The sequence below is a fragment of the Cricetulus griseus genome (genome assembly GCF_003668045.3).
Source record: "Cricetulus griseus strain 17A/GY chromosome 1 unlocalized genomic scaffold, alternate assembly CriGri-PICRH-1.0 chr1_0, whole genome shotgun sequence".
NCBI lineage: Eukaryota > Metazoa > Chordata > Mammalia > Rodentia > Cricetidae > Cricetulus > Cricetulus griseus.
The window spans coordinates 261888909-261912275 of record NW_023276806.1 but is presented as its reverse complement, the minus strand read 5'-3'; the positions used below and the strand labels follow the sequence as shown (position 1 = coordinate 261912275).

Here is a 23367-nt window from a genome sequence, read left to right as displayed (position 1 = left end):
TCATACTAATATGTTGGGGTTAATCTATAACTTCATATAGTATTTGCTTTGTGGAATTGTGTGCACCTGTGTTCAGTGGATATATATTAAACTGTAATAACATCTTCATGATGAACTGTCCCTCTGCCAGTATAAAGTGAGTTTCTTCATCTCTTCCAACTAGTTTTGAATGGGTGTCTTCGTCAAATGTTGGAATAGTGATATTGATATGTGCTGTTTCCTATTTTTGTAAGTTTGGAGCACCTTTTCCCATCACTCTCTCTAGGTTAGTAGCTATCTTTAATAATGACATGTGTGTTTCTTGAAGGTATTAAATAGACACATCTCATTTCTTAAGCCAATCTGATAGTATCTTTGAATTAGGAAATTTTAGGACTATTAATATCCAAAATTATTAAGGAAAAACATATACTGATGTGGTCACTTGGCTGATTCTGTAGTATTTCATGTTTTCATAATCCTCATTTGTTTAATTAATGTTTTAGAATAGTTCTCTGCCCTCAGAGTCTCTTCGATGTGGCTATCATTCCCTTCAAGTAAAGAATTTCTTCCAGTATGCTCTGCAGAGCTGGCTTAGTAGTTACAAATTCCTTCAGCCTGCTTTATCATGAAATTATTTTCTATATAATTTTCAACAGTTTTTCTGGGTATAGTAATCTGGGTCAGTAGCTGTGGTCTTTCAGAACTTGAAATATATCTTTCACTGCCCTTCTGGCTTTTAAAGTTTCCACTGTGAAATCAGATGTTATTCTGATGAGTCATCTTTATATATGACTCACTGTTTCTCTTGTAACCTCCAATATACCTTTTCCTGTACATTGAGTGGTTTTTAAACTAAGTTTGTGTGCCTGTGAGTGTACAAGCACATGGACAATTACATGTCAGGGTGTTGTGTGGAGGCCAGTGAACAATTTGCAGGCTAGGTTCCCTCTTCTACCACAGGTGCCCCAGGGATCAAACTCAAGCTTATCATCATGCTTTTCCATGAGAAGCCATCTTGCTGGCCCTCTTTAGTGTATGAAGTCTATGACCTGGGAGCTCCTTTTCTGGTTGTATGTATGTGGTATGTTGTGTCTTGTGTACTTGGATAGGCCTTTCTTTCCCCCCAGAAAATTTAAGAAATGTTCTGCTATGATTGCATTGAAAATGCTTTTATGACCTGAGTATGGAGTTCTTTTATGCCCGTAATTTGTGAATTTGGTGTTTTCATTGTATCCCATATAATCTTCTTGCATGTTCATTTGTACTTCTAAAACTTTTATTGTTGTCCTTGATTGAATGTATTAATTCTTCTACCTTGCCTTCAAGTCGGATGTTTTCTTTCTGAGAGTTCTGTCTTTGTATGTGACTTGGTGTTTCTCTTGCAGCTTTTAATGCATTTCATTTGTTCTGTACATTTACTACCTTCTTCAGCCTGGCGTCAGCCCTCCACACCTGTACCCTGCTCATCTCTATGAAATTTGTTCTATACATTTAGTGCCTTCTTCAGTGTGTGTGTGTGCGTGTGTGCGTGCGTGCGTGCGTGTGTGTGTGTGTGTGTGTGTGTGTGTGCGCGCGCGCGCGCGCGTGCTTGCATGCGCACGCGCGCGCACGTCTTCGCATATGTGTGTACAGACACATAACATGGTATCACCTTTCCATACCCCTTTAGTGCTTTCTTCAGCATACATGTGTGTGTGCGTGTGTGTATGTATGTATATGTGTGTGTGTACACAGACACACACACACGGCAGCACCCTCCACACCTATACCTATGCTCAGTGGGTCTTTCTCTGTGGCACTGCTGCCTTGTGAGGTTTTCTAAGACTTGAATCCTGCTTTTGACTTGGTCTCCCACTGTGTGGTAGCTGCATCTTTTGCTTGTATGTTATAGTTTCTGATTTTGTGCTTTCATGGAGAGAGAGACAGTATATGTTTATTGTACATTTTTGTTTTGTTTTGTTTTAAATTCTGGCTTGTTTTATTTGTCCTTTTTTTCCAAAGAGAAAGAAGATGTGGAGTTGGATGGGTATGAAGTGGGGGGGGGTCTGGGAGGAAAGGGGAAACTGATCAGAATATATTATATGAAAAATATTTTCAGTTAAAAAAAAAACTTCTTTCACATAATTTCTAGTTTTGTTCAGTGTCCCACAGAGTTTAAGTAGGGCATCTCTGTGACTTGAGTAGACTGACTTTAAATGTTGATCCTGCACTCTCTGGCCCTGCTAAACCTATACTTAGTAGCACTTTGTTTTGCAGGAGAGATGACAGCATGTTGTTGGCTGAGCACAAAAGCCAGGTTGCTTCTTCCTCTCCAATCCCAAAGCCTCTCATTTCTATGTTCATTGTATGTACTTGCTAGTACCTCCAGAAGAATAAGAAACAGAAAGGGCAAGAACAGGCTTTCTGCCCTTAGTCATGATCTTAGGGGGAAAGCATCCAAATTTCCACGGAGTTGAAATGAAGAAACCAGGCAAACAAAGCACTTGGCCTTTCAAGCTCTAATCCTGAGATGTGGGTGGTGAGAGTCTCAAGGACCATCTCTAGTGTTCCTTGAAAGGTATATGCCATGAAACAGTGGACATGGGAGGTGCTGGGTGGCACGGGGAAAACAGAGGATACTGGTCCCAACAGAACAAGTATTCATAGGAGCCAGAGGTCACACAGCCTCTTCACAACACCCTTTGCAGATGCTGATGAGGGGGAGGAGCAGGTAGGGGCACAATCCAACTAAATAGCCTGTACGTCTGAAGTCCTGTAAAAGACACCTAGACAAAACTTGAGAGCACCTATCTAAAATGTCCACACACACACTGAGACAAAACTAAGATCCAAATTGACTTATCCTTTAGGGAGAAAACAACAGAAGCCACGAGCATATCCTGTGACAGAGAGAAAAAGCAGAAAGGAACATATGCTCAGAAATATGTACAAAATAAAATGAATTGGTTTTAACCAACAGTCTGTATGTGCTTCAGAAAACAAAAGCTCAACCAACATTAAAGCCCTCAAGATGGCAGTCTAAAGATAAGGGGTAGGGATGCCAAAGGTCAATTGTAACAATTATAAAAAGTTAAAAACAAAACAGTTCCAATAATGTCAAGTCTCAATGAAGTGGAAAAAAAACCTTCACACAGTATTAACTTTTAGGCTTTTGATATGTATACCTCAATGTGAATAACTAGGGACCTAGTGAGGGACCAAGGGGTACAGGGAAAAGAGCTCCCAAGGAAGGAGAAATAAAGGGAAACTAGAATAGGAGGACTAAAGGAGGAGAAGGAAGGGGGAGCAGAGTAAAGGAGGGACTGTGGAGTGGGACAATTAACCGTGAAAGGAACTAAACAGTCACCATATAAGAGGAGATACAATGTCCCAACCAGACATCTTATACATCTTATGTAAAACCTCCAGTGTCATTGTTGAGTCGTTGGGAAAAAGGGTCTCATGAACTTCCCCCCACCTCAAAATATCACAGATTATTGCCAATGAATTTATTGTTCTCTATAACCTTATGGTAAGGCCCTGTTGATGAAGATAACACTTATGTCACTGAAAATGGAGAAGTCTGTCTAGTGCCCCATAGAAGTTTCCCTCCTACTGACTAGCATCCATGGTGCTGGCAGGCACTCTGCATGCCACCAGGGGAGGAAGGCAATCAGTATCACCCAGCTACCAACCCTGCAACCTACAACGGGACCTGCCTGCAAGATATACTGGGGCAATATTATGGGAGTTAGTGGCACAGGTGTTATGGGAGTAACCAAACACTTTTTTATTGGATTTAAGGCCCACCCCTTGAGACATCCATACCTGACACTGTGAAAGCGGCCAAAAACCTGAGTCTAAATAGATCATGGGCCTAGGGTAAAACCTAGTACTACTATTCTGATAAAGGAACATGGCAATAAAGTGATTCCTGATGACATTCTGCCATACCCATTTCAGCGCCTCATTCATCCCTCATTCAAGAAGCTGCTTCTTGCAGTAGATGGGAATTAACACAGACCCACAATTGGTCAATGGACATGAAGCGACAGACACTTTGGAGCACTGAGACATAAATGAGATATCTTCATCAATCCCACTGCTCCAACTCAGTGAACTATGCAGAAGAGGGGTGGGAAGAGTCTAAGAGCCACAGGTGATGGAGGATTCCAAGGAAACTTCTAGACACAACAGGACTGATGCACATATAAACTCACAAACACTATGGCAGCCCACACAAGACATGTACAGGTTCAAGCCATTTGGTGACCCAGCACTAAGAGGGAGAAGTGGACACAGAGTCCCAGCCTTTCCAAAAAGATATTTGCAACTGATAGTTTCTGGCAAAAAGAAAATCAGCTTTCTCCAAAGGCGTCTCACTGGGTATGCCAATCACATTCCAGGGTAGGCCCCGAGCCCAAAAGTAGTTGGCTAACATAAAACAGACTATGGTTTTCTGTTTGGAAGGGGTGTTTTTGTTTCATTTTGTTTGTTTTGGCATTTGTTGACCTATTGTGACCTATTGTTTGCCTATTGTTGACTTATTGAGGGGGGGTAGAAAGGTGGGGAGGAGCTGGGAGAAGGGAGAAAATATCAAAATATACTGAATTTAAAAAATTAAAGTTTCACTCTTCCTATCCAGGAGAGGTGGAGCACACCTTTAATCCCAGCACTCGGGAGGCAGAGGCAGGCAAATCTCTTTGAGATCGAGGCCAGCCTGGTCTACAAAGAGAAACCTTGTCTTGAAAACCACACACACACACACACACACACACACACACACAAAAAAAAAAAATTAGGAAAAGACCCTTGTAGTTATAAAACAAAACAATCATCAACTCTGCTTCTTGCCTATTCTCTCTCTCTCTTTCTCTCTCTCTCTCTCTCTCTCTCTCTCTCTCTCTCTCTCTCTCTCTCTCTCTCTCTCTCTCTCTCTCTCTCTCCAGAATTAATTTAGTCTTCTCAGCTGCAGTGGGATCCAGCCTCTAAGGACTGAAACCCTTTCCCTTTGCCCAGGGTTTCTTTTATTGTTCTCCTATTTACACCCAGCAAGTTGATCTCTACATCCTCAAAACCTGAATGAACTGAATGAAGCTTCCATAGGGACAATGCCAAATGCAAATTCTCAATTCCTAAAGTATCACAGTTTTCCTGTTTCTCCCAACCAAGTTTTGCATAGGCTTTGTATCCTGTCTCTTAGCGTTAGCTCAATGGATCTGTTGATTAGAGAGCAGAGACCCCTCTGCATGGTTCTATCCAGTGGAGGATAAACAAGATGCGCTCCTCTCCCTTCCGTGGCATCCCACCTGAAGGGTGTACAAGAGGAAGGGCCTCCTGCAGCTCTTTTGTGCTCAGAGGGTGCTGAGTAAGGGGACAGCTCAGAGCGCACCACCATAGAGCCATGACGAACAACTGCAACAGAACCTGGGTAGAACAAGTTCTTTTTTCTTCCTGTTCTTCTCACTGCATTAACTAAGAGATGTGTTTCTCTAACAAGAAAGGTGCAGGTTTGACTTGGTTGAGCTTTAGATTCAACCACCAGGCTGTGATAAGCTTTCCCTGAGAGATTTAACACCTCACTTAAATCACTTGTGTAAAAAGTGCCATTCTCTCCACTTTACTATCACACACACACACACACACACACACACACACACACACACACACACACACCATAAAGCCCTTCATACATAGACCGCCAGCAGATATGGAGTAGAAAGAAGAACACAGGATTTGAAAACTCAAGAGACTGGTACCATGTGAGGTCAAGGAAGGTGACCTGCATCCCAGCCCCGGGTAATGAGAGAAGGTGTCTACAGCATCTGGATGTGGGCTCCCCCCTGCTAGGGGAAATGCCATACCAGCCTAAAGCCACAGCTCTAGGAATTAAACTAACAGTGCACTGCTAGCAGGAGTCCATGGAAGGAAAGGAACCATCATCCCCATCACTTCACAGAGCCAATGCTCCGCCATCGTCCACACTACAGGACACAAGCAGACCCGTGGGAACATTCAAATCTAGCATGAGCACATGACAGCTTGAGTTCTACGTACACTCTTAAAAGGGACCACTTTCTCTCGACGAATAGGCCTTACAGATCTTAACTACTGCAGAGACACTTCTCTATTCAACTGTATTCGCAGACTAAATGCAGAAGACATTATGAAAACTAACAGGAGGCTCCAGTGCCCCATGTAGCATTCCCGGAGCCCTGGAACTTAGGCCTCCGATGATACTAACTGAGCCTAACACAGTGGGGGCTGATCATGGTGGCCCAGCACACGCGGCCAGTGCTGGAGTCAAGCAAAACCCAAATTCCAAGCATACCTGGCAGAGAAACGGGGGCATCACCTCTCTGGAGCACCCCCCACTAGCCTGCCTCCTGTGCTGGGTTCTCAAACCCTGGCAGCACCTTTGAGGCCACAGAGCAGCTGATGAGGAGATGCCCAGCCCCTGCCACAGAGAGTGACAGCATGCTCGTCATCCAGCCCTTCACCTGCATGCCCCTTTCTTTAAAAGGCCTGACTCCCAGGCCTACCTAGGCAGGGCTGACATGCCAGAGGGCCAGAACAAGTAACCAGCACCCCACATGATGGCCATGCTGAGCAGGAGAGCTGACAGTCATCTTCCTTAGCTCCTTTGGTCTCCACAACTTATAAAAGCGGTACAATTAATTGGCACTAAATCCACATGGGCCTCCTGGAGACCATCACCCATGGATGCAATCATGAGACATCAAAACTGAGAATAAATTTTCTAAGCAGCATCTGTTTAGCCACCCATAGGAAGCAGGATTGCATTGCAGATGCAATGCTAGCTGCCAAGGCTCTGCTAATGATTTCACTGTGTAGTTGGGCTGCCTGAAGCGGCACACGAGGTGTGAAGAGAGTATCAAGTGCAGCACATTTTCAGAAGAAAGTTTGCCAGGGGCACAAGTCTGCAGCTCATCCAGTGTTTGAGCTCCGAACATCAGGGAGGCTCCCTGTCACAATGCAGGGCTCTGGGGACAATTGGCTACACACACATAACAGTATGGTTGGCCCCTGCTGGTGCCAGGACAGCCCAGACCTCCAGGGTTGTCTCAACAAAGGGTGGAAAGGCAATTCCACATTGGGCATTAGAGTACAGTAGAGGGTACAAACAATAAGGACTAGAAACTGCCACACTTGCGAGGAAAACATTGGTGCCCTGGCTTTTGCTCATCCCTTGCCCACAGTTCCAGTCCTGAGACTATAGGCCATATCTACACCCAGGCAAAAACAAGCCAGCCAACCTTGTTTCTATTCATGCCACCCACTTTTATGGATTCCTTGCCCTTTTCCTGATCCCTGAAAGAGTTGGCATGACCCTCCTCTCCCTGCCATTGGCCAACGACTCTAGCTACAGCCTACAGTGTTAGCTGATACATATGACAAGGCAGGACCAGGGTCCACAATGGTTCACTTAGCCACATGGAGCTGACTCTACAAACGATGGCTCCTAAGCCTTTCTATGCCCCACTCGTACACCTTAGACCCTCATCTATTAAACTGGAGTGATAGTTTTACCTAGGATGATAAAACAGTGTAGCTGCTATGGAGGTCAGGGGCTTGGTTCCTTAGTAAGGTAAATGTACAACTGCCACGTCCACATTTACCTCACTTTTCAGGTGAGTGGAAGTGTCCAAACCCTCCCCTCCAAGAAAACATACAAGAATCTTCATGGCAGTACTATTTACAACAGCCAAAAAACAGGCAAAAACCCCAATGTTTTTCTTTACTCCAGAAAAATGGAGTAAAGTAAGTATGATATATCAGCCATAAAATGTGATAGAGGTATGGGATACAGCTCAGTTGTAGTTATTTATATAATATGCACGAGGCCCTGGGATCAATCTATAGATCTACAAAAGTAATATAATATAAAGGGATAAAGTTCTGAGGAGACATGCTACATTGTGGGTGAACTTTGAAAGTGAACACTTAGTGAACCGAGCCCATCAGAGACTGTATTGCATTATTACATGTATACAAAACATCCAAGACAGGCAGAGCGGCAGAGACAAAAAAAAAGTAGACCAGTGAAGGTGGGCATGTGGAGATGACTGGTTCACAGGATCAGGACTGTACAAATGTGGGCGCTGCACAGACCACAAACACACCTGATGCCACTGACAACAGATCACCCTAACGTGGTGAATTTATGTCACGTGAATTATGTGTCAATGTGCGGAACATAAAGGTAGTCACCTCACGGAGTTGTGTGAGGTTAGACAGTTGTATTGGGGAAGTGAGAAGAAGGCGAGAGAGGGAGCAGGACAGAGTGCTATTAGCCCACGTTTGATGGTCTGGTTTTGGTGCTACTGTTAATTATGTGTTGCTCTTCCCACTTGGTTTAAAAAAATTTTTAAACTACTTCTAAATAATCTACAAGTTAATTAGCTAGGGGACCCAAAGTGAGTAGGAGCCATTCTCAGGCTAAGCAAAGCCCTGGCAACCACCAGAAATCAGTCTCCCAGTGACTGGACAGCATCGTTTATCCCTGTAGCACTATGCCCATTAGGCAAATGCTGGCTGTTCTCCTGATGTATACAACTCATGTAAGGGGCATTCTCATCGGTTCAGCTGCCATGACAAAATTCTTAAGTAGCTTAAACAGCAAAGCCTTTCTTCTTGACACTCCTTGGGGGCCGTGGCATGTGATCATGTACCAGGATGACCTGGCTCAGGCAAAGGCTCAATTTCCAGTTTGCCCACGAAATGAACCTGGAATGCGCACCATGCTCTTTGCTTCCTCCTAAGGGGCAGCATGGTTCATCAGTGGCTACACTCAGGGCTTTAACTTGGCCTCATAGCATCACGCATGCTGCTCCCCACTGCTTGCGGACCCACTGCCATGCATGGCCCCCTTTTTAATCCATTCTTTGGCTCAGTCCCCATTAGCCACACTGGACCAGAAAACAGCTGCCCTAACTGCCCACTCCAAGCCTCTGGGACCAGGGTCACACAGTCAACAAGGCTGCGCTCCACACACTTCCTCTTTCCAGGAGCAAATAAGCTCTGACAAGTCGGGGGCGTTGGTGGCGCACGCCTTTAATCCCAGCACTCAGGAGGCAGAGGCAAGTGGATCTTTGTGAGTTCGAGGCCAGCCTGGTCTCCAGAGCGAGTGCCAGGACAGGCTCCAAAGCTACACAGAGAAACCCTGTCTCGAAAAACCAAAAAAAAAAAAAAAAAAGCAGCAGCTCTGGCACGGCCCTGCTGGCTCCCGGGAAGCCACATCTGTCTCCACACTTGTAATTATCACTTAGCAAGCACACAGAATGATGACACCACTCTTTCCCTTGCCAAAATGTGACAAACAGAAAACATCGTAAAGCTATTTTTGACAATCTATGATTCTATTTAAACTAAAAGCACGAAAAACACCCCGAGGTAGTTGACACTGTTCCCGCCATGTACTCTTAACCACAGCCGTGTGCCCCTCCCTTCTGCAGGAGGTCTGCCCCAGCTGGGTGTATAAGAAGGTCAGAGAGGGGCAGAGGCACGATGCCTCCCACAGAGGTGGTAAGCACACAACTGGCATGTCTGGGCTGCCAGGACCAGTATTCCTGACACTGTATCACAAAAGCAATGACCTTAATAAAAAAGAAAGGCTGCCTAGCGGCCAGCTTCACACTTCCACATAAAGCTACTTGTTCCCCATTTATTTCAGAAATAAAAGCCATGCTGTATTAAACACCCCATGTTACCAGGAGATAAAGTAATCGTTTCATGTAGACAAAAATCTAGTCTATCCTCTAGCAAATAAATCTTGAGGAAGACCAGGGACTAAGCTTCCCCAAGACCACAGCACCAGTGAACAGAGTATCCTAAGATGCTAGGCAGAGGAGGCAGAGCGTGGTAGGCCTGGGTCGACCCTGGGTGTATGGTGCTGCCTGACTCAAGACCCACATCCAGTAACCAGACTTGGCCAGGGCACTGATCAAATGATACATTAACAATGCTAACAATGGGGCACAAGGCAGCCGAGTGGCAGCCCAGGCCTCCACCTCCCCATCAGGGCTCCTCTGTGAATGCCCCCTCCCTTCCTCTTCCATTCAGGTGACTCTGGCTTCTATACACTTGCACTTAAGTTAGAGGAAATAAAATTAAAAGGATAAATAACAAACCATCTACATTCAGTCTTCCTCAGGGAATGTTTATACCTGCAATGGCATCACAGCAGTGTCCTCAGTACCTGGCTGCTGAAGCGGCTGCTCTTTGCACCAGGCCTTCACAGCCCTCAGAGGAGTATTCAGCCAGCGACTGAGCAGGCCTCCCAAGGTACCATTCTATGTATCACTTAAACAATCAGGAGCATACCACTGCGACAGATAGAATAGCAAGTGCTCAGTTCTAGAGGGCCACCCTGCCCAAGCACAGGCCACTGCAGCTGTGGTGGGACACTTATGTGTCCAGCAGAGGGCAGCCTGAGTCCCTGGTGCAGTCATCAGACCTGGGGCACACCTGGTCTGGGACCTTGAAAGAGGTGTGTCACAGCAATACTGAGCACACCGCACTAAAGGAAGCTAAACACGGTGCCTGTTATATGGGGCGGGGGGGGGGGAGCTGTCAGAAAAGTCTAGACAATAACCACAGAAGTTGTGAGACAGAAAGGCCAAGGTCCCTGGAAAGTCTGTGGATATGGATTTTCGTGGCACCTTATTCTTATCAGACCACAAGAAAATCTGAGGCATTCCTTTATGTGTAGATGCACAGATTAAGATACACAGGACTTGGTTAAATATAGTTTAATTTTATTCGGGAAGAAGTCACTTACATAAGAAACCCATGACCCTCGAGTTCCCGCTCTGAGGATCCACACCCAGGCTGCTCTCGGTGAACCAACCAGAACCAAGAGAAAGTGAGCTGGGGTCAAGGACCCCAGACCTAGCCTTCCCCCGCCACGTCCACACCTGTGACCATACCTAAAAGGGTGTGGTGAGTGCAACAGGTGCAGGCGGGGTGGATATCTCACTACATTTCTGAGAATGAATGGGGTAAAATGTTTCCACAAATGTTCTATACCATTTCAACCTTAAAAGTGTGGAGAACATCCCTGTAAGCAATCTGTTGATGGGGGCAGTCCTTCTGTACATATGTTTCTCTTATTGGTTGATGAGTAAAACACTGATCATCCAGTAGCCAGGCAGGAAGATAAGCGGGGCTATGAGATGAGAATTCTGGGAGAGGAGGCAGAGAGAGGCAGCCATGGAGTCGCCATGTGGCTACAAGGAAGACAGGATGCACCGGGTATTCTCTGGTAAGATAAGGCCATATAGAAATACATAGATTAACAGTTATGGGTTAATAATTGAGAGAGCTAGCCAGTAAGAAGTCTGAGCCATCGACCAAAGAGTTTATAATTAATGTAAGTCTCTGTGTGTTTATTGGGGCAAAGATGCTGTGGGACCAGGCAGAACAGGAACCTTTGTCTACAGTTAGCTATGAGACTCCAGCACCAGTCTTACACACCTTGATGACCAAGGGGCCATCTCAGATGACATAACGCATGCCAAGCAGGATGTGTGAATGTACTGGACAAGGTTAGGACAAAGGAAAAAAACCACCTGATGGGGCATTTCTCTAAATGCATTCCCATCATTCGATGGCATAACTTTATCTAGAAAGGAGGCACACAGTATGAAATCCACAGAGACAACTGTCAGGAAAGGCCAGTGTCAGGGATAACAGCAGGTTCCACAGACAAGTCAAATAGAGACAAGCAGGAGTAACCTGTGGACAGGGGCAGGAAAGTCTACTGCGTGGAAAGGAGCCGGGCCCTCTGGTACCTTCCTAGCTGAGCAGCAGTATCTGTGCCGCCCAGAAGGAAGCAAGTCACAGTGCATCCTATAGGCAGGGACCATCACATGTCCCATAGCACCCCATACCAACCTGCAAGTCTGTGTCATGGTCCAGAGACAGGCCACAGTAGACACCCAGTGTTCATGGGACAACAGAGACACTACACTATAACCCAGTGACAGGCCACAGTGAGCACCCAGCACTCTCAAAATGCAAATGCAAACAGGTAACAAAGAAATGCCTTCTGGAAAATCAATATGCTGGTATCAAACATATGAAATATGCAGTGGAGGGAACAGAAAGAAAACAGGAATCACCAGGTTAAATGTCCCAGGCCTGGACGGGGACACATACTTCTAAAGGTCAAAGCACTGTCAAGATCTAGACCTGGCAGGCAACCTTTACAAGAGTGGAAATCTACAGGATGGAGCTGTGGCGCTCAGCAGTGTGTAGGCAAAGGGGAGAGGTAGCAGGGAACACGGAGAGGAGACCCTGACTTCCATGGGACACCGAGACAGATAATGACAAGCTAGTCCCTGCACAGACCTGATGGCATTTAGGTAACCCAAGGATGAAAACAAATCTCCCCCACTCAGCACAGTGACACTATTCAAGGAAATAATTCACTCCTGAAACTTTCCGAAGGGTCTAGCCCCTTGATACCGGCAGAGGTTTCTGAGATATCTGCAATTTCTTAACATCTTATATTGTATTTTCTTTGTAGGGGTCTTCTAAGTCTTTTGCCTTGTTTTGCACTTCCCTCCACTATTTTACATATTTTTTCCTTCTTACTTTTTCTTCTGGAATTAACTCTTTAAGTGCCTAGATGATCAAAGTCTAATAACCTCACACTTACTCAGACAATCCCAGGGCCTTTAATCCTCACTGCTCCACCTTTGACCTGTGGGCATTTCCTGATGCATCAGTTGTGGCTGTTCTGGAGGACATTTGACACATGGTCAGAATTACAGGCATGCAATTCTGCTTCCAACTCCTCAACTTCACACTGTGCATATGGGACATGACTTCCTCCTAAACTTGAACATGCAGAAATGTTTTTGCTAAAGGCCCACAGCTATCAAATTCTCTCTGGTTTTATCGGTATTAAAATGTGTTTGGCTTGTTCATTCCTGAAAGGTGCATTCACTAAGAATGGAATGTCAAGCTTCTTTCCATTCAATAAGGTGCTATCATCCATGTCCCCATGCAAGGCTAATGCTACTCATTGGACGGTGCCACTTTCCTCTGCTAAGGGCTCCGCTTGTCCCCAGCATCCAGGGCTTTACCACCACAACACAGGAAGCACATTTATTTTATCTCATGTGGTTGGAACTTGTCAGAGGTTTTCAAATTGTACATTGGTGGAAAATAGCTGGCTATTGTTTTTTTCAAATATTACTTCTACTTTACCATCTCCCATTTCTGGAAAAACCAGTTAATCCTGGGTGAGGTTTTAGGGTCCTCACTCCCACCTGAGCTCTTCTGTTTCACGTCACTGTGTCTGTGCTGCATCCTGGACACAGCAAAAAGCTCCAGAAGGAAGATGCAGACAAAAGGAAGCCAAGAAGTACAGAGCGTTATGTGGCTGAGGTGGATAACGAGGAGACACACAGGAGACAGGACATGGTATCCCACTCTTGTAGTCCCAGCACATGGGAAGTTGAGGTGAGAAGATAGTAAGTTCAAGGCCAGCCTGGGCTACATAGCAAGTTTTAAGCCAGAGTACACAGGATGCAGTGCCAAGAAAGACATACAGACAGACAGACTGACAGAAAGAAAGAAAAACAGGTTGGTTGTTTTAAATGTTATCAGAGGCTATTCTGAAATGATTCTGGTATCAACAGAATTGTGGCTATATACAAAGATGTTTTTGATAATCATTTAGGAACTTCATTTATGGCTGAAAATTCTCCACAAAGAAAACTATAAGCCCAAGTGTTTATGATGCAAAGCCTATTAAATGTGGAGGGCAGAGCACGGACTCCCCATGAAAACAGACAAGGAGACTTCATGACCTCAAGACCACCTTCATGGAAAAACTTCCAATGTCTATTTTGAGAAGGAAAACCACAGGTCAGAATCCCTTGTGGTTACAGTTGCAAAAAAAAAAAAAAAAAATCCTCTTAGATAACATTATAGTCAAGTAGGATTTGACTCATTAAGTCGGCAAGCAACAATCAACATGATTTATCATTTTATAAAAAATAAAAAACATACATTTCAATAAGCTTCTGACAAAATAAAGCTTTTGGAAAAACAGGATCATAAATAATTTGGCAAGATTCAACAAACATTCACAGTTCTCTGTAAACTCCTTACCCACCGATATCATGGTACTCAGCTAAAGCCATGTTCCATAAGAAACCCTGAGTAAATTCCCCACAAGAGCAAGAATGCGGCCAGTCTCATCACATCTAATCATCAACCACACCCATATTCTGGCACATACCATAAAGATGGAGAAGAAATAAAGAAGATGAAGAAAAGAGCACATGGATTGGGATCTTGTAGGAAAAAACAAACAAGAGCAAATAAAGTAAGGTTGTGGGATGCAAGTTGGATATTCTAAAGTCAGTTGTATTTATATATGCTAGCAAGAAAAATTCAAGATGAAATCAATTACATTTGCAGTAGTATAGAAAAGAGCAAAACAATTAGAACTAAATTTAACACAAATGCAAAATCTTACCATATAAAAACTACAAAATATCAATGGGAGATTTATAAAAGGGCTAAATGAACATAAGCCATTCTATCTCCCTGATTCAAAGACTTCATGCTGACAAATGCTCCCCAGATTATCTACAGATTTATGCAATCCTTGGCAAATCCACCCTTATTTACAGGAGTGGGCAAGCTGACCCCCAAACTCACACTGAATTACAAACACACCAGAATAGTCTGCATACCCTTGAATACCAACAACAAAGGCAGAGCGCTCACTCTGGCCTGTTTTAAAGTGTGCTCAAAGCTTCCTGGTGTAAAGTATGACCTGACGTAAGAATACGCATGTGAGTGATGGGTTGAAACTGGGAATCCAGAAATAAATCTCATCTCTATAACTAGACCTAGGGTCACATGTCACCAGGAAATGCAAAGAAATACCACTGCATATTCATCAGAAAGGACAGACGTTTTTAAATTGACAGGTTGAGAGTTGAGCATTTTGGGTGCAGCAGCCCTTGAGCCAATGAGAGCAGCAAATGCAAACAAAGTTGGCAGCATCTAATAGAACCAAACACCCACCCCCACCCCCCACCCCCACCCCCGACATACACACAGTACACACACACACACACACACACACACACACACACACACACACACACACACACACTCCTACCTACCTACCTCAAAAGCATGACAGAAATATGAAGCAAATAGGCTCTAGAAGCCACACAGTGCCTGACTCCACAGTGAGATGGAAGACTGCCACTATAATCAACAGAGAGTGGTTGCCAGGGGCTTGAGGGGTCAGACCAAGAGGAAGATGGGTGTGGTGAAAATATTCTATATCATGATTGCATTGACAACTGAAATCTCAGTTCATCAAAATTCATAAAGTTACATGCTTAAGAAGAGCAAATCTTATACAAATTATACCTTAGTAAACTTGATGTTAAAAAATACATTCATTCCCAAAAGGATACACATAATGAAATCTACGTCTAGACATTCCATGGTCAAAGTGTGAAGCACAAAAGACGCAGAAGCTCTCCAAAGTGACCAGAGTATCTCTTTTAAAATCTTTGCTGTAAAAAACAGTTAGAAAACTGGCTTCATAACAACAGTGGAGCTACAGTCAGTAGAATATAATCCCTACCATACCCCAAGAAAGCAGCCTGGAGGAATACCTTTCAGTAGAATATAATCCCTACCATACCCCAAGAAAGCAGCCCAGAGGAATACCTTTCAGCACTCAAGTGAAGGAGCCTTTGAAGGTTATTTCAAAACATTTTCATCATACTGCTCTTGACTTCTCAGTTTCTATCTTTTCTACATCTAACATGGAATTCAGTGTAATGTCACTAAAGCCTTAGGCTGCTGTGGATATTTAAGGTGCCTTGCTACATTTGGACTTCATGAAGATTTCGAGCTCTATCCAGTGAAGAGAAGGTATTTTAAGTGCTGAAAAAAAAAAAAAGAAGAAAAAAAAAAAAACAACCAATAATTTCTGGTGGTCATAAATAAAACCACTGGCAAATCCTAGTAGTTAATAAGCTAGGCTTAGGTAATAACAGAAAAAAAAAACAAGTCACTGAGAAATGAGTCCCTCAAACCAAAAAGACCCCTTCCACTGGTGAAGATGAAGCAAATAAGTCAATATTTCTAGAGCATGGTTTAAAGGTCCCTTGTCTTTCAGTATTGGTTCCTGGGTACTTGACCTTCATTACACTGTGATGGTATTGTATATACTATACAATCATACTAGAATACTAATAAATCAGATACTAATATGATGTAGTAATGAGGTACATCTTTGTTCCTACCAACCAGCATCCTCATCTTTTGTACACTTTGATCTCTACAAAGTGTGATCACACTTGACATCTGAAGCTCAGATGAAAACCAAGAGCAAGAAGCCAGTTGCACTGCACTCAAATCTGGTAGAGAAGAGCCAGGACTTGAATAAGAAAAGAAAGTTAGACACCCAGAACTGAAGGATTCCTGTAGTCCTGAGATGAGCATAAAGGCACTGAGCACTGTGAGACTAAGTGCATACACACAAGGCAAACACAACAAGAGACACCAAAATTCTACAGGAAAGGTGGCAATTGAAAGAGGAAAATGTAATCACTTGCTAATCAAGAGATGGGAGAAAATGCTGAGGCTGGAAAGATGACTCTGGCAAAGGTGCACATTGTGCACGCTTGGTGACCTCAAGTCAATCCCTGGGCCCACACGGCCGTGAAGGGAGGAAAACTGACTCCACAAAGTTGTCCTTTGACATCCACATGCACCCACGTATCACAGACACACAGTGTTTTTAATATTTAAGGAGAAAAATAAGTAGAAAGTTAAGTTAACTTTTTAAAAGAAAAGACCAACATAATACTGGATAATCTATCAAAGAAAACTAAGTACAGGAGACACACGGGGTCATCAGTTTTCACTCACTGGCCACATACAAAATGCTCAGACCTCAAACAGCAGGGCAACAGCACTTAGAAACACAAAACCATTTATGAGACAGGACTACACATACGTCATTCTAAACATGTGTAAAAGTAGTATGGAGACCACCTTGTCTTTAGCACACCCTTGGAAATTAAAGCACTTAAAACATTTTAACTTGTGGAACAAAATGGGCACATACCTTTTATCCCAACACTCTGGAGGCAAAGGCAGATGGGTACCTAGTCTACACAGCGAGTTCCATGCCAGCCAGAATTATATAGTGAGGCTCCATCTCAATAAATCAAAATGTTTTGATGTATTTTACATTATATACATACATATGTACACACACACACATTAAGAAATATTTTGATTTCCATAACTCTGTAGTACATCTTTAAATTGGGTAGTGAAGCCTCCAAAGTTCTTCTATTATACAATGTTGTTTTAGCTATCCTGCGTTTTTGTTTTCCCACATGAAGTTGAGTATTGTTCTTTCTAGGTCTGTAAAGAATTGTGTTGGGATTTTGATGGAGGTCACATTGAATCTGTAGATTGCTTTTGGCAATATGGTCATTTTGACTGTTAATCCTACTAATCCATGAGCATAGGAGATCTTTCCATTTTTCTCATATCTTCTACAATTTCTCCCTTCAGAGACTTGAAGTTTTTATCATATAGGTCTTTTGCTTGCTTGGTTACACCAAGATATATTTATGTCAACTGTAAGAGTTCCCTGGTAGAATTCTGGGGCCACTTATGTATACTATCATATCATCTGTGAATAATGATACTTTGACTTCTTCCTTTCCAATTTGTATTCCCTTGTTTTCCTTTAGTTGTCTTACTGTTCTAGCTAGAACTTCAAGTACTATTCTGAATAGTTTTGGATAGTGGATAGCCTTGTCTTGTTCCTGATTTTAAGGGAATTGCTTTGAGTTTCTCTCCATTTAAGCTGATGTTGGCTGTTGGCTTGCTGTATATTGCTTTTATTACATTTAGGTATGTTCCTTGAATCCCTGATCTCTTTAAGACTTTTATCATGAAGGGGTGTTGGAATTGTCAAAGGCTTTTCAGCATCTAATGAGAGGATCATACAGTTTTATCTTTCAGTTGTTTACATGGTGGATTACACTGACAGAGATGCCTAACAATATTCTGTTATACTCAGGTTTGTGCCTAGTCCAATTGTCATCAGAGAGGCTTCATCCAGCAACTAAAAACTGGAAACAGATGCAGACCCATAGCCAAAGATTGTAGAAGACAAAGGGGTCAAGGACACCACAAGAAAATTACACAGGGTCAACTAACTTGACCTCATAAGGGCTCACAGAGACTGAACCACCAACCAGGGAGCCTGCATGACTGACCTAGGTGCTCTACATATATGAGACAGCTGTGTAGCTTGCTTCTCTTGTTCCTAACAGTGGGAGCAGGGGCTGTCTCTAACTCTTTTACTGGCTCATGGGACCCTACTCCTCATACTGGGCCACCTTGCCCAACCTTAATACATGGGGAGGTGCTTCGCCTTACTGCAACCTAATATGCCATGTTTTGTTGAAATGCATGGGAGGCTGGTCCTATCCTGAACAGAAAAAGAGGAGTGGATTTGGGGGAGGGGAGTGGCTTGGAGGAGAAGAGGGAGGGGAAACTGCAGCTGGGATGTAAAATAAATAAATATTTTTAAATAAATCATAAGCTAAAAAAGAAACAAACATAAGTTAAGGATTATCTAAATCTATACACTGCAACAAGTGCTATTTAGAGGGAAATACCTAACTTCAAACATTTACTGACTTTTTTAAAAAGCTGACTACCACTGGACATGGTGGCACAGGCCTATAATCCCAGTCCTAGAGAGAGGCTCATGCAGGAGTGTTGCTAGTGTGGCTAGCCTGTGCCACAAGGACAGATGTGGCCTGTATTAGCTTTTTGTGTGTCGCTGTGATAAAGCACTAACCAAAACTAACTTGGGGAAAGGAAAGGGTTATTTGGCTTACAGGTCATAGTCTACCATTGAAAGACAAGCCATGGCAGCAACTCAACAGACACATGGAGGGAGGAACGGAAGCAGAGACCATGAAGGGATGCTGCTTCTGGCTTGCTTTCCATGGCTTGCTCAGTACGCTTTATTTTTATAAAACCTAGGACCATCTACCCAGGAAGAGGGCATTTTCTTGATTGCTACTTTATATTGCAGGACCCAGCTCTCTGTGGACAGTACCATCCCCAGGCAGGTGGGCCTGGGCTGTTTAAGAAAGCTAACTGAACAGAAACCAGAGGGAAGGAGAGCAAGCCAGTAAGCAGCATTCCTTCTGGTTTCTGTTACCTCCAAGTTCCTTCTTGTCTTGACTTCCTAGAGGCTGGGAAGATGAAATAAACCTTTTCCTCCCAAGCTGCTTTTAATCATCATGTCTATTACAGCAACAGAAAGCAAACTAGAGCAGTAACCTACTTCCTCCAACTAAATCCCACCTCCCAAGGAAGCTATCAAATTATAAGTCCATCAACAAAGTAAATCCAATAAGTCACAGCCCTCACAATCCAGTCACCTCCCAATGATTAGAGCCAGCAGCTGGGGACCCAGCCTTTTCAACACAGGAGCTTTAGGGAGGGGCCAGTATATCCCAACTGAACTGCTGAGAAAGGGAACATCACTTTTCTCCAAAACAGTGACATTGGGCATGTCAACCACTCCAGGGCAGGCCTCATGTTCAGGAGTAGTTGATCAACATATAATTGGACTCCACAGGTTTTTGTTTTGTTTGGTAACAGTTTCTGAGTGGAGTTTTGGGGGGAGGTGGTGGGAGTTTTGTTTTCTTGGTTTGGAGAGATTTTGTTTTTGTATTGGGTTTCTGTTTTTTTTTTTTTTTTTTTTTTTTTTTTTTTTTGAGTGGTGAGCAGGATTGGGTAGAGGATCTGGAAGGATTTGGAAGAGGGTGGAAACATGATCAAAATATACTTACATTTAAAAATTGTTTGAAATAATAAAAAATAAACCACAACACAAATATCAGAATAAAATATGATTTCCTGTAATGATGGTATAGAGAAAGGCACGAGCCAAGTTTGGTGTCACATGCCTTTAGTCCCAGCACTCTGGAGGGAGAGGCAGGGTGAACTCTATGCATTTGAGGTCATCCTTATCTACAAAGCAAGTTCCAGGCCAGCCAGGGATACACAGTGGGACTATCTCAAAAAAAAAAAAAATTAAAATCCAGATGAAAGAATGGATACATTTAAAATTAAGTATTTGGCATAGCAAAAATGTCACAATAAAAAATAAAATACAAACTGCAGAAGTATTTGTAACAGGGCTAGAGAGACAGCTAAGTTAGTAAAGTGGCTGCCACACAAGCACAAAGACCCTGAGACTCACTGGCCAGCCAGCATGCCTAGCAGCAAGCCTTAGTCCCACTGGAAAGATCCTGTCTCAAAAAACAAGGTGTTAGCTCCTGAGCAATGGCTCCTGAGGTTGACCTTTGCAAGCACACATACCACAGACACACACACACACACACACACACACACACACACACACACACACACACACACGTACAGGCACATACACACAAAAATAATATTTGTAGCATACATTACAACAAAAGAAATAGTATTGTTAATGTATCCACCAATAATCCATCAATAAAATTTTCCTAAACTGAAAGGACAAAAAGATCAAGAGCTTTACAGAAAAATCTGTCGAAGTAATGAAAAAAGGACACTGAAATGAAACAAATGCCTCATTTCACTGGAAGAGAAATGAAACTTTAACCATCCAGAGCTATTGTGCTCACTCGTCACTTTAGGAAAAAATGCAAGAGTTTCAGGACAGATTTTGTAGGCCCAGGCCTGGCTGCAAAGCCACTGAACATGGTGCTGGAGGCTTGGAACACAGTGACTGTCCTGGAAAGGTATATGGTGCTGCCACTGGACCCAAGGGCCAGCCTTGCCAGACTTTCCAGCACAGCTGGGAAACATGAGAATACAGATGTCCAAGGTGATTATCCATAGAGCACTGTTTACAGCTTCATAACACTGAACTATTTACACTTCCTAGCACCCCAGTAGACAAGAATGCATCCTGGGGAGCAGAGAGGAAGAGGATGGGCTGGCCCTGGATGACTTGAAGAAGACAGAGCCATAGGAAATCCCAAAGTACAGAAACACAGGCATGGAAGGCGACAAGGCACTCTGGGTAAATCTCATTCAATTCTATGCCTGAAAAAGTCAAAATAGTAAAGTTTGTTCTATATATTTTATAATAAAATAGTGAAAAAAGGAGCATATGTAGGAACATATGTTATATATATATTCTATGTGAGAACATTTGTAAACATGGATAGATCTGATTTTTACAAGATGTAATACAAAAAAGATAATTAACAAATTTCTAAAATTAATTTAGTGCTATACTAATGGGGCCATGTCAGTGCTTAACAAACAGCCCTGGGGGCAGGCAGAAAGGCCTGCCTTTAGCACCAGCCAGAGGAGTTCCTTTCTGATACAGGAAACTACCAAGCAGAGCCAGGGAGAGACACACAGGGACTATTAGGAACAGGTAAAAGATGGTCTTAGAATACATGGCCACCTGAGGGGGCTGGGGAGACTATGAGAGAAGCCTAAAACATTAAATAGGAAAATAATGAAAGGATTTGGTTTGTTTTTTAAAGTATGGGAAGGAAAAGGATTAGGAAGAAGAGAGGTGTGAGGTAATGGTCCTTCCACCCACAGTTAGTCTCAAGATTCCTTCTGGCCAGACTGAGACATTTGAACTCCCAAGTCACAGAGGCCCGTGAACGATACAAGAAATCAGAAATTTCACAAAGCAAAACTGATAGTACTAGCTAAGCAAACAAGGAGGAAGGGAAGGCTCCTACTCAGGTAGACGGCCACGTCTAGAAGGTGTGAGTGGAAATGGCCCCAGCACTGAACCGACAGCACACACAGGCACTGTGGGCAAGACTGATCCAGGCAGAGAGGATCAGCAGATGCTGAACCCAGCTGGGGCTCTGATGTGGAGAAGGGTGGGCAGAAGCTTGTTGGGTCTTCTCTCCAGAGAGTGTGTGACTCTAAACAGCCAAGGATCCTGGCTAGTAAAAAAAAAAAGAAAAAAGAAAAAAAAAAAAGGCAACTCCATGTCCCCAAACAGGGCAGGTAGTCATTCTGTACCCCAAAGTGAATTCATAACAAGAGCATCATCCACACAGGTAATATCTAAGCAAGGATGAATGAACTCCCATCATAAGGATAAACCCAAACAGGCAGGACACTTTTGAGTGGCTTTGCATTCATTGGTTTAGGTTTTGAGACAGTGCCTCACTCTGTAGTCCAGGCTAGCCTAAATTGGCTATGTAACCCAAGCTAGCCTTGAACCAATGGCAACCGTCCCGCCTCAGCTTCCCATGTGCTGGTATTGCAAGTGTGAGCCAACACAAGCCAGGCTAGTTAAACAACTTTTATTTCAACGAAAGAGATTGCAGCCTTCAAAATGTCAGCATCACAAAATAACAGACGTCTGTGGGAAACACTGCACATCAAGAGAGAACACAGCCACATCCGATACAGCACAGTCCCAAGGCCAGTCTGGATCCTGACTCTGTAAGAAGACATTTGGTAACGGACATGCTCAAGTGCACGGCTGGCAGGGTCGCTCAGCAGGGAAAAGCACTTGCACACAAGCCTAGTGATACGAGTTCCATGGAAAGAAAAGACACCACAAAGCTGTCCTCTGACCTCCATATGTGACAAATGGCATGCCATGTGCCCACCTCCCCATCCCCTCCCCTCTGTGTGTGTGTGTGTGTGTGTGTGTGTGTGTGTCTGTCTGTCTGTCTGTCTGTCTGTCTCAAACACACACACACACACACACACACACACACACACACTTATTTTTAGTTGTTGAGCATTTTCTATCAGCATGCTTCCATATCTCAAGTTTGCAGAGTTATATATTTTTCACAGCCACCATCCATAGCCCTCCATCAGTCTTTAGCTTTTTCAGCAGAAGTGACGAAAAGCTATCTCACGATGGTGATGACAACCTAAGGACATCTCTCTGGCCCAATCTCACTGAGTTTCTGAGCTTCTTGCAAGAGAAAAAAAAAAAGAAAATATCCATGTTGAAGGCTCTCAGACATGGACACTAATGTTGGCCACAAGCCACAGTGAATGCATTCCAGACTTCTCAGAGTTAACAAGGGAAGGGGCAAAGCTAGGAGTCTGGACTTGTGCCTGTCCAATGCTGACTCACCTCAGGTTTCTGCTACTTCGGTGATAAAATAGAAGAATCAAGACCTTGAAGATTCAGCGAGGAACTTCTGCCTGGAACATCGCACTCATTACAGAAACCATCTGTTCATATATTTATTCCTAGAAAGGAGTTGACCCCTGCCCCCGCACCATCTTATAGCTGCTGAAATGGCCTACAAGTCCTGCCTATACCTCCTCCCTGTGGAACTA

General features: G+C 43.5%; 1 protein-coding gene across 20 annotated transcripts in view; it reads right to left on the bottom strand.

Annotated features, from left to right (window-relative positions):
* Positions 1-23367, bottom strand: part of Pcbp3 (poly(rC) binding protein 3) — a 185403-nt gene that overhangs the window by 79730 nt on the left and 82306 nt on the right. The gene's annotated exons all lie outside the window — the stretch shown is intronic.